At 32.5% G+C, this 12,820-nt stretch overlaps 1 pseudogene; it reads left to right on the top strand.

Annotated features, from left to right (window-relative positions):
- Positions 1-11: 11 nt before the first annotated feature.
- On the top strand, positions 12-1,575 carry LOC111203230 (annotated as a pseudogene).
- Positions 1,576-12,820: the final 11,245 nt, after the last annotated feature.

Raw genomic sequence — 12,820 nt, 5'->3', positions numbered from 1 at the left:
CTGATGAATAAAAATGTATATCGCAGCAACTATCTCTGAAGGGTTGTTTTGCTGGAGACACAGCCAAGGCTCATGCAAAGACTTCAATGATCGCTGGTGAAGGAGTCAGCAACATTAGAACCGTAGCAGCTTTCAATGCACAAAGCAAAATCCTCTCTGTGTTCTGTCACGAGCTACGTGTTCCTCAGAAAAAGAAGCTTTCAAACCTCAGGTTTCCTCTTTGGTCTCTCCCAGCTTGTTCTCTACGGTTCAGAAGCTCTAATCCTCTGTTACGGCGCCCACCTTGTGAGCCAAGGCAAGTCAACCTTCTCCAAAGTGATCAAAGTCTTTGTTTGTGGTTTTGGTCATTACCGGAAACTCTGTTGCTGAAACTGTCAGTCTTGCTCCCGAAATCATACGTGGAGGTGAAGCTGTGGGTTCGGTTTTCCCGGTGTTGGATAGGCACACCGGGATTGAACCGGATGATCCTGATGCTCATCTGGTCGAAACTATCCGCGGAGATATTGAGTTTAGGCATGTGGGCTTTGCTTACCCTTCAAGACCAGACGTAATGGTGTTGAGAGACTTTAACCTAAGAATCCGAGCTGGACATAGCCAAGCTCTTGTCGGAGCCAGTGGCTCGGGGAAGTGTTCTGTGATAGCAAGGATCGAACGGTTCTACGACCCTCTTTCTGGAAAAGTCATGATCGATGGCAAAGAGATCCGCAGGCTTAACCTAAAGTCTCTGAGGCTTAAGATTGGTCTTGTTCAACAAGAACCAGCTCTCTTCGCAGCAACTATCTTCCACATCATCGCATATGTGAAAGGTAATGCGACTGAGGCCGAGGTTATGTGGGCGGCTCGAGCTGCAAACGCCCACGGTTTCATCATTGGTTTACCTGAAGGTTACACTACAATCAGAGCCGGCCTTGAAAATATAATGGCTGGAAGCAACTTAAAAAATAAGGCCTGTTTATAAATAAAAATATTATGTAACACACTTTAATAAGGATCTGGTTACAAGACTCTGGTGGGGGAAAGAGGAGTGCAGTTATCAGGTGGACAGAAACAGAGGATCGCTGTAGCAAGAGCAGTGCTCAAAAACCCTACGGTGTTGCTTTTTGATGAAGCAACTAGTGCACTAGATGCAGAATCGGAATGTGTATTGCAAGAAGCTTTAGAGAGGCTTATGAGAGAGGCAGGACCACTGTTGTAGTTGCTCACCGCTTGTCCACTATAAGGGGGGTTGATAAATGATAGCATCGGTGTGATTCAAGACGGGAGGATTGTGGAGCAAGGCAGCCATTCTGAGCTTGTGGGCAGACCTGAGGGAGCTTATTCAAGGCTGTTACAGCTTCAAACGCATAGGATTTGAAACTTGATGGATTAAAAAACATAAGTGAGTTTGTGTAATTTTTTTCTATTGGGAGGTTTGTATGGACTATAAGTCTATAATGATAATATGAATATAGTGTAGATAATGAAGTTTATGAAAGTTCTTTTAAGTATATTAATTTTTATATATTTTTGGATAATATGAATATAGTGAAAATATATTATATTTATAATATGTATGTATATAATTTTTTATTGACAATAATGAATTAAATTTAATTATATATATTTATTTATATTATAAACGTGAAATATTCTGCTTTTCTAAAAAAATGTTTAAAATTTTATTTTTAAAATAGAAATTTTATTTTTGAATAAAATATAATTTTGTGATATTATTAAATGAAATAAATAAATTATATTAAATTATTTAAAAAAATATATATGTATTCTAACTGCAAATATTATACCAAAAGTTTCACATAAAAGCATTGGATATACAAATCATCTGGAAAGCATTTGCATTATCTATTTGATATTTTAAATGTTTTTCTAAAAACTATTGATTGTATAATAAGGAGCATAATGCTTATGATATGCTTTGACACTCAAGGATATTTTATTCCATAGATTTCATAAAAAAATATATAATTTATCTTCTTTATGCAAAAAGTTTTATTTTTGGATTTTTTAAAAAAAAATTGTACTCACTTTAAATTTAATATTAATTTTAAAATGCATTTATTTTGTAAATAATTTTATTTGTCTCAAACATTATTAATTAAATAAATATAATTAATAAAAAACATAAATATTTTTTAATCTATGTAAAAAATGTCAGGAGACAGTTTTCATGAAAAGATTGGAGTAGTAATATTTTTATCATATTAGATGTATAAATCTCTTTTAGCTCGTTGAATGTGTATATTATTTTGTAATTTTACCTTAAAATTAATTCGTTACATTCAAATTCAACGTTGGCAAAGGTAAGTCGGTGTGTAGGAGTTATAGCAATCATTAATGGGCAAATCTCCAAAATAGCACATTTCTAAGTTTATATCACAAAAATAGCATTCAAAAACTAAAATGACCAAAATAGCACTTTTCTAAGTTTATCTTTTGAAAATTTTAATTTTAATTTTTCAAAATTTGAAATCTTATCCACAAAACCTCATTTCTCAACTTAAAACCCTAAACCCTAAACTCTAAACCCTAAACCGTAAACCCTAAATCCTAAACCCTAAACCCTAAACCTTAAACTCTAAACCCTAAACCCTAAACTCTAAACCCTAAACCCTAAACTCTAAACCCTAAACCCTAAACCCTAAATCCTAAACCCCAACTTTTAACTCTAAACCCTAAGTTTGTGACTTTTGATAAAATATTAAGTGCTATTTTTGTGACTTTTAACCTTGAGTGCTAGTTTGAAAACAAAAACCTGATTTAATGCTATTTTTTTCTTTTTCTTCTCATCATTAATTGGTAATTTGACCTATGGGTTTGTGAGTAAAGCTATAGGTTGGCGAAGTGTGCTTAAACATCATTAAGTATTCTGTCGGGGCATACTATCATTTCTTTAAAACATTCTTTAGCGTTCGCATTTACAGTTTTCTACTTATGAGAAAGTCGAGACGTATACATGACTCGTTGCAATCACTATTATAGCATGCTGTTTACTATTATCACGCATTTTAGTAATCTCGTACTTAAACTACGACGTTGATTACGCAGCGTAAATCTAACTATTCTGTATAATACTAGTAAATCGTTGCGCCGGAAAGTTCAATTATTGCAGGCTGTTTTTTCATCTCCGAAAGACACTGTATAACTTTAAATATGAAGATTTTTGCTCTCATAAAAGAAATTTCAAAACTTCAAATTTGAAGTTTTGAGTAATGAAACTCTATATTTAAAGTTTCGCTACTCAAAACTTCAAATTTGAAGTTTCATATTTTTATTTATATTTTGGTCTCTACAACTACAGATAACATTTATGATTCATAAATATTTATTGTTTATTGTTTTAATCTTTATAAAAATTATATCTCATAAAGATTTTAAGTTTTGTTTACAAAATCTAAGTTTTACACATAAAATTAAATAAAACTTTAAATAAGATTTAAATATTTAAAACTAGATTTGAACATCAAAAATATACAAAAGAAACTTAAAAAATAAAGCTTTTAAAAAATTACATGAAGACATAACTATTACACAAATTTAAATATTACAACACCACTAATAGTCAGGTAAGTTTGATCCGGAACCTTTAAAATTTTCAAATATTGTCCAATTTTTTTTGTGTAACTGAAGATGGTTGTTGTTGTTGTTGATGATGATGTCTTTTCATACAATTCTTTCTTGTTCATATTGAATATATTCACGAGTATTAATATCATCGATAAAAGTTAGTCTTTTAGCAATATTTTATGTTTTTTTTTTTTTCTTGTTATGATCTAATGTATTTACAAGTATTAATATCACCCGATTTCAACAATTTTTTTTATTTCTAATCTACAAATTAAAAATAAAGAGAGTCATTTTTACAAGAGTCATTTTTACTTCGAAATGCACTAGTATATCATATATGCATTACGAAAATCACTTTATGGAATAATATGGTATTTTGCTTGAAGTTTAATATTAATTAAATTATTTTGTTTAAAATTTTATACTTTAATATAATATTTTATTAATTAATATTGTTGTAATATGTTTATATATGTGTAGTTATTTAAATTTTTTTATAAATTCAAATTAGTTATGACAAATATAAGTGTAGAACCTAAAATCTACACTAAGCATTTGATAGTGATCGGGGTTTGATCTAGGGAAGACAAATGATGTAGGCAACGATATCTTTAGAACACAACGATGTTAAACAGTTTCCAGTAGGTAAAAATGGACTTTATTGATGAATAAGATCGAATACAATGAGTTGAACTAGATCGAGTGATACAAACGAGAACCGTAAAGAAAAGAGTCTAAGATCGGGAGTAAACAAGGTCGATGTTAGTGTGTAGCTCTCTCTAGGGTTTTCAACGTGTCCTTCTTCATGTCTCTTCTCCTTTCTTTATAGTAAGTCGACTTCGTGATCTCCGTAACTGCTCCGCGATCTCCGGGACTACTCCGCGATTTCCGGGACCTCGACTCCTTCGCTTTCGAGCTCGATCGCTTGCTATGGGCTTCGGTTCCTTAAGGCCCATAACTTTGATCGCGGCCTATTAACGTTTTGACCGAAATTGGGTCCAACAATAAGGACCATGTTATAAAATACAAATAGTTTTGAAGTTGAGTTTGAAATTTTGCTTTTAGAGAAGAACACCTTTAAACTTCAAATATAGAGTTTTAGAAACTTCAAAATAAAGTTTTTTTTTGAGATGCTCTTACTAATAAATTTAAAATTGACAATTTTTATTTTGTTACATTATGTTTGAATGGATAAAAATTGATAGGAAAAAATCAAGAGGATCGTTGGACATTAAAACATTGTGGAGCCTAAGAGACCAAACATTCAGTACGTGAAACCCACATGGACTAACATGTTACATCTCCCTTTGCAATCAGTTGATTATATAAATACATTTTTTTAAACACATGATAGATACGAGCGGTACGTTTTTGATGATTTTTGTAGTATTACTGTCGATGAATACAAATGGATTCTAAACTATGTTAATCCGTTAATCACGTTGTAATGGAAAGATAGGTATATGAATATTTGTTGACCGATTTTCTTTTCAACACCAGAGGTGTTATATATTGATGAAGTCCTTCAAACAAGATAGTAATCCGCATGCTTTTTTCATTTTCTTAGCTGTTTGCAGCACACTTAGTGAAGAAAAAAAGGATTTCATTGTTGCAACCAAAAAATTCCCATGTTCCCGACAAAAAACAATTTCTAAATTAATCCGCCGCTAATTGTATATTTATGATGAGTTAGTCTATGATTTAATTTGGTCAACAAAAAGTATTCCCAATTAGTATATTCCCAAAACAATGTGTATTCTATCCATTCTGCATATTGTGCTTGTTCGATGTTAATTTTACTGCAATCACCATTTCGATCCCTAGATTAACATATTTTCCATGTAATTTAATGTTGTGGTTATATATATAAAAATTGAAAATCAATTAGAATATAACTTTCTTGTTTTCTTTTGTCGAGTAACTTTCTTGTTTATCAAAATCAAAATAAATGTATTTATTAGTTGGAGCATTTCATTAAAATAGAGAATAAAATCAAAATCAATGTGATGTGACGCTTAGGAAAAAAATAATTTCAAAATTACAGAACATACTTTGGTGTCCTCATGAAATACTGTAATAAATAGTTAGTACTAAAAAGTCTAAAATATTGATTGGCATGTTTCTCTCATCAAGCTATGTCATCGTCTGTATTCAATTAGAGCATCTCTGATTCATTGTTATTTTTGTTTCTATTTTTTTTTATATAATAGAGATCTTTATTTTTTATCTAAAGAAAGAAATATCATTCTTATATTTTTACTCTATATTTAAAGATTGTTATTTTAGAAGAATACATTGAAACATATTTCATATATATTATATAATTCTCCTGTTTTAGAGTTGAAAATATCAAATACATTCGAAATAGTCTTACAGCATTAAACTCTCAACCATACTCTCAAAATTTTTAAAATATCAATGTTTTATTTATTTTTTATTTTTAAACTTTCTAAAATTATTAAATCATGTATGAGTGACAAGTGTAAAATTTTCTCAAGTGTATTGTATGTGCTTCTCAAATGAGAACACTTCATACTCTCTCTTTTAATTTTTTATTTATTTTTATTTACTTAATTCATGAGACACATATGAGAGCTCATTGTTGTGGATGATCTTAAGAAGATATGTTTTTTTCCTATCGTTTTGAATAAATAATTAAAATTTAACATTTATTTGCGTGTTTTTTTCTCAGTTTCTGTTTTATAAAAGGGAAAAACATGAAAACTTTTAAATGTTTTTAAAAGTCCATGGACAAATTTTAAGCTAGAAGATTACTACTTTCTCCATTTCTGAATAAGTGTCATTTTGACATTTTTCACACAGATTAAAAAAAATGATTAAATTATATTTAAATTATTATTAATTACATCTATTTGACTGATAATATTTGAGATAAATAAAATTATTTATAAAATCAATGCAATTTATAATAAATTTTCAGCTGAAAGTAAATATAATTTGTATTAAAATTCTAAAATGATATTTTTTGTGTAACAAAAAAAAAATGTTAGAATGACACGTATTAAAAGGAAAGACTACCAGCTAAAAACACCAGTTACTTCATTTCAACTCTCAAATAGTAATTTTTTGTAGAAATGTTGGGAATGTAAATCACAACACCTTTGAGCTTATCTCCGAAAACAATCTTCAGTTGATTAAATTTTATAATACCTTTGTACGTTATATTTTATATGTAAATAATGGACAAACAAATTAACGACGTAATTAAGTACCTTGTGTCCCTGTATTAATCATGTTTAAGAATCTAAGAAGACATAATCCGAGATCTTAAGCAACCATATGGGACATGTATGCCGTCTATCATCAGGTATACTAAATCCCAAGCTTCCGAAACATAGAAGTTAAATTAGGATCGAGGAAGCATACGAGCATATCATGGCTACTTTTTTGGGGGGCAATCAAGTGCATGGACGAAGCAAGTCCACGCTTGGTTCTATTTTTGATGCAACTAGGTGACTATGAAGTACTTTATAAAAATATATGTTACATATGTACATATATGAATGTGCGTTCGGGTTTTATTCAGGTTCAATTCGGATCTATTCGGTTTTCGGGTTTTTGGGATCAAAGATTGTATCTTCATTCAGTATTTCTAAATTTCGGTTTGGATTTGGTTCGGATCTTTACGGGGTCGATTCGGGTTCGGATAACTCATTTAAATTATTTTTAAAATTTTAAAACTCATTTTATACATTAAATTTCTCAGAATCAATAAGCAAAATAATATTACATATAAACTTGAATAACATAAATACCTAAACTTAGTATATATATATATATATATATATATATTGGTTTGATTTGAATATTTGGATAGAGAATTAATAGTTATTTTAAGTATTTTTGGTGTTTTCATTATACTTTAATTTAGCCATTTTGCATATTTATTTTTGACTATTTGTAAGTATTTTGGACAACTTAACAGTATCTTATATATTTTAGATGTTTTTAACATGCATTGAATCTAAAAATAATTAATATATTTAGGTATATAAATCTATTTCAGATATATTTGGTTACCCAAAATACTCCAGTTCTGGTCGGGATCGCGTTCGGTTATGTAAATAGCAAAAATTTTAATCCGTTCGGATATTTAATCAATTCCGGTTCAGATTTACAACTTTTTTTGGATTGGGTTTGGTTCTGTTTTTTGGATTCGGATATTTTTTCCATTACGTATGTATTTACATATAAAATGCATTTATTTCATACGAAGTATATATATTATACACCGCAAAAAAAATTGTAAAAAGGGTTTAAGACACCGTAATTTATTTCAAATTATATATCTAAATTTTGTGTACAGTCAGATATAAAATTTAAAATTCGGTATTATATCTAATATTAAATGTATTACAATGTTTAGAAAGCTAAATATTGGTATTTCCATTTTTAAAAAGTGTCATTAAGTTTGATCAACTTAATTATAGACACTTCCATTAGTCATTACGCATATACACTACAAGAAAACAACAAGGATTCTGAGGGAAAAAATCGTCGGAATTTCGTCGGAATATCGTTATTCCGACGACATACCGACGAAACAAGTCGTCAGAAATAATTCCTCGGAATTTCTTCTTTCCTCGGAAATCCCTCGGAATTTTCCGACGGAATTCCGAGGAAACAAACTTCCGAGGAAATTCCGAGGATCACTAGTTTGTCGGAAATGTCCTCGGAATATACCGAGGGAGAACTTCGTCGGGATATTTCCTCGGACGTTCATCGATCGATGCGTTTTTGGACATATATACATCGATCGATAGGAATATACCGACGGACATATTCCTCGGAATATTCCGAGGGAAATGTCCCTCGGTATATACCGAGGGAACAGTTCCTCGGTATATTCCGAGGAACAGGTCCCTCGGTATATTCCGAACGTTTTTTTGTAAACAGATCGATCGATGGATTTATGTCCAAAAACGCATCGATCGATCGAGTAAAAAATATAATTAATTTCCTCGGAATGTAAAAAATATTAATTTTTTTAAAAAAATAAAATTTCTGAAATTTAAATTCGAAAATATGAAATTAAAATTAAAATTGAAATCATATTAATTAATATTCAAAGTTTCACAAATAAAATTAAAACATTCCGAGTTTTGGAAAAAAAAAAACTACGGGTCTGGCACGTCCGGGAACACCTCGTTCGGGTACATCCTCTGCATCATCTCCATCATTTGCTGGTTCAGCCTCCTCTGTGCCTCATAGCCCGCCTGTTGAGCCGCCATCTGGGTCTCCAACAAAGATATACGATCATCTTTGTACTTCAACTGAGCTGTAAGTACTTCTGGATCAACAAAGGGCGGTGGTGCAGAAGAAGGAGGAACCGACCGGGTGCGACGACCCAAACCGACCAAACGTCCCTTCTTCTTTGGAACTGACTGAATAGAAAATAGCCAAATTTACAAATTTAAACCAAGAAATAAATGAATTGAACTTTAAAAAAAAAAGAACTTACGGATTCAACGATTTCGTTAATTCGAAACCGGGACAAGTTGGTCGAAGCCGTCGAAGCGTCATCCTCGGTTTGAAGCTGAGACACTTCGTCTACCACCTGAGTTTGGACCAGGTCGACCACGTCCCTCACAAGACCGTCATCAATATGGCCGGTCTTCTTGTTGGTATACGCCCTCCTCATTAGGGCGAGATCATCAACCGGCTCGCCATCATTTTCTTCCGCCTTGAAAAAAACATAAATTAAAGAAACATTAGAAATTAGAAGAAATGCACAATAAATTAAAATTCTGAAACTCAAATAATTGAAGAAAAAGCGGTTGAACTTACCATGCGATCTCCCAGAGTGGCAATAGATTGAGCACCCAAGTTATGCTTGTAGATGCCCTTCCCTTTACGGTCGCTCATGCGGTTGGTGGAGTTGGTGGAAGAAGTTTCTTTCGTCTCTTCCTTATCCCAATGCGCACACAACTCCTTCCAGACCGTGTCGTTCATCGACTTTGGGACATTTTAATAAAAAAAAAAAAATAGTTTAATAATTTAAAAAATAGTTTAATAAATTACAAAATTGTTTAATAAATTAAATCGAACCTTATTGATTTCCCACTTCTTCTTCCACTCGTGGATCTGCTTCCCATAGTTGTCCATAACTTTATGGACGAAGTGGTGATAGATAAAAAGCGTCTCATCGGAATTCCAGTTGAACTCTTGCTGAAAAAAAAAAAACAATTAGTAGAAAATTTATATTAAAGATTAAAAATATAAGTAAAAAATTAGAATACTTACCGCAAATTGACGAAACCACAGAACCTGCTTGTCGGTAGGGAAGTGAGTGAAAGTCGGATGTCCACTGTCGAGGGCCGAGTACATCATACGGTTGATCCATGCGCTGATCCCGTTCCCGGATCGGTTGAACCTAATAAAAAGAATAAACGGTTAATAATGAATCCAAATTTAAAGAAAAAAAATGTTTAATTACCATGTTTGACCCCGTCCATGTGGATACGGAGTGAGATACGGAAGATGGTCACGACCGGGCTGTTGAACCAACTCCGCAACACGCATCACTCCCGGAAGACCCGGAGGAACAGGAGCGGATGCAGCAGTGGGAGCGAGAGGAGCAGGAGCGGGTGCAGCAGAGGGAGATGTATGGTTGGAGCTGTGGGGCGAAGGGGAATCCTGAAAATGGCTGGAATCCCGAGACTGGCTCCCCGTATCACCACGACCACGACGCTGTCGAGGCCGGGTCTGATCATCATGAGACCTGTAAATTAAAAAAATATATTTAATAAATAGAGAAATATATAAATTAATTTTTTTTTAAAAAAAAATCCCAAGTAATTTAATCACAAAAAAAGATTTATATATATTAAAAATATTTAATAAATATATAAAAATAGTTCTAATAACCAAAAAATAGTTTTAATAAATAAAAATAGTTTAATAATTACAAAAAAAATAGTTTTAATAATATATATATATTAAAAATATTTTTAAATCCCAAATAATAGTTTTTAATCACAAAAATTTTTTATAGATATTTAAAATGTTTTGTAAAATCCAAAAAATCGAATTTATATACAAAATTTTTTTTGTAAAATCCAAAAAATCGAATTTATATAGAAAAATCGATTTGTAAAATACCAAAATCGATTTTATATACAAAAATCGATTTTATAAATACAAAAAAAAAATAAAAAAATTCTAAATCAATTCAACAAAACAAATTATTCAACCAAATCATAATTCTAAACCTATTATACAACCAAATCACAATCCTAACCAATCACCCTAACAAAAATCTATCAAAACTACACAAAAACCTAACAAATAGAACCTAAGAGAGTGGGATAGGGTCCTTACTTGATTTGTGTAAGAGAAGGGGGAGATCGCCGGAGATATCGTCGGATTTCAAGGGGAAATCGCCAGAAAGGAGAGAGGAGTCGCGCAGAGGAAGAAGAGAGAAATGGGGAAGAAGAAGCGGCTCGTGGTTATAAAACCTAGGGTCCGACGGATAATATCCGTCGGAATTCCGTCGGAATTCTAATTTCAATTTTCGCGAAATATTTGCCCGGTAAAATGAAAATATTCCGAGGAAATTCCGACGGATAGTAAAATATCCGTCGGAATTTCCTCGGAATATTCCGAGAAAATACCGAGGAACTAGTGTTTGGGGTTTCAAAACATCAATTTTTTTTGCCGTATTTCATTTCTTATACAATTGTAATGCATACCATTGAGGATTCTTTGTATAGATGAGAATAAACTATGAAATAACAAATTTCAAAACTAATTGAAAGTATTCCCTTTACCGTTCATTAAAAGGTATAAGTGTTTCTCTTATATTGTGGGATTTCGTTCATACAATCGGAAAAGTGTTAATTATACGGTAAGGAACAAATATTTGACTTCATAATGAACGTAAGACACTTAATAAGGGTTATATAGGTGTTATTCAAACCGCAAAACGTTGTTTTCAGTTTAAAAACCCTATTTCCTCCGAATTTCCTCGGATTATTCCGAGGGAACTCCGAGGAAACCCTCTTCTTCCTCGGAATTTCCTCGGAATATTCCGAGGAAATTCCGAGGAACTAGTGTTTGGGGTTTCAATACGTCAATTTTTTTTTTATAAACGGATCGATCGATGTATATATATATCCAAAAACGCATCGATCGATCACTAAGATGGACCGGACCGTAAGAATGTGATCGATCGATGAGATTATCCCATCGATCGATCGAGAATCTCAAGTGTTCCTCGGAATGTCCTCGGAAAATCTTGTAAGTTTTTTTATAAACGAATCGATCGATGGATATATGTCCAAAAACGCATCGATCGATCACTAAGATGCACCGGACCGTAAGAATGTGATCGATCGATGAGATTATCCCATCGATCGATCAAGAATCTCAAGTGTTCCTCGGAATGTCCTCGGAAAATCTTGTAAGTTTTTTTATAAACGGATCGATCGATGGATATATGTCCAAAAACGCATCGATCGATCACTAAGATGCACCGGACCGTATGAATGTGATCGATCGATGAGATTATCCCATCGATCGATCGAGAATCTCAAATGTTCCTCGGAATGTCCTCGGAAAATCTTGTAAGTTTTTTTATAAACGGATCGATCGATGGATATATGTCCAAAAACGCATCGATCGATCACTAAGATGCACCGGACCGTAAGAATGTGATCGATCGATGAGATTATCCCATCGATCGATCGAGAATCTCAAATGTTCCTCGGAATGTCCTCGGAAAATCTTGTAAGTTTTTTTATAAACGGATCGATCGATGGATATATGTCCAAAAACGCATCGATCGATCACTAAGATGCACCGGATAGTACAGCGCAATCCAACCATGCCCAAATACTTGATTTCCAAAATCTCATGTATGTGTCCGTAGTATACATCATCTCCTGATGCAGAACAAACGCCAGCATCATAAGTCGTACTCGAACGTCTCCTCTTCTGAGTTGTGAATGCATATCCTCGAGTACAAAATCTCAGATATGACTTCACAACAAAGTTTGGTCCAACGACCATCTCACGTATCCAATCGTCAAATGTTTCACCTCTGGCCAAACCAGCAGACACCTATTAATAGCACATATATATATATGTTATATCAATAAATGTGAATTAGTATAAATATGTGATAAAATATATTTTAATTTGTTTAAAACACTCACATAAGTAAACATCCATCTAGTAAATTCTCTCTGCTTCATTTCTTCTAGTTCGTCCTCTGTGGCGTATCTATACTCGAACC

This window comes from Brassica napus, chromosome C2, assembly GCF_020379485.1.
Source record: "Brassica napus cultivar Da-Ae chromosome C2, Da-Ae, whole genome shotgun sequence".
NCBI classification, from domain to species: domain Eukaryota; kingdom Viridiplantae; phylum Streptophyta; class Magnoliopsida; order Brassicales; family Brassicaceae; genus Brassica; species Brassica napus.
The sequence above is the reverse complement of the archived record's forward strand: the minus strand, read 5'-3'. Positions and strand labels throughout refer to the sequence as shown.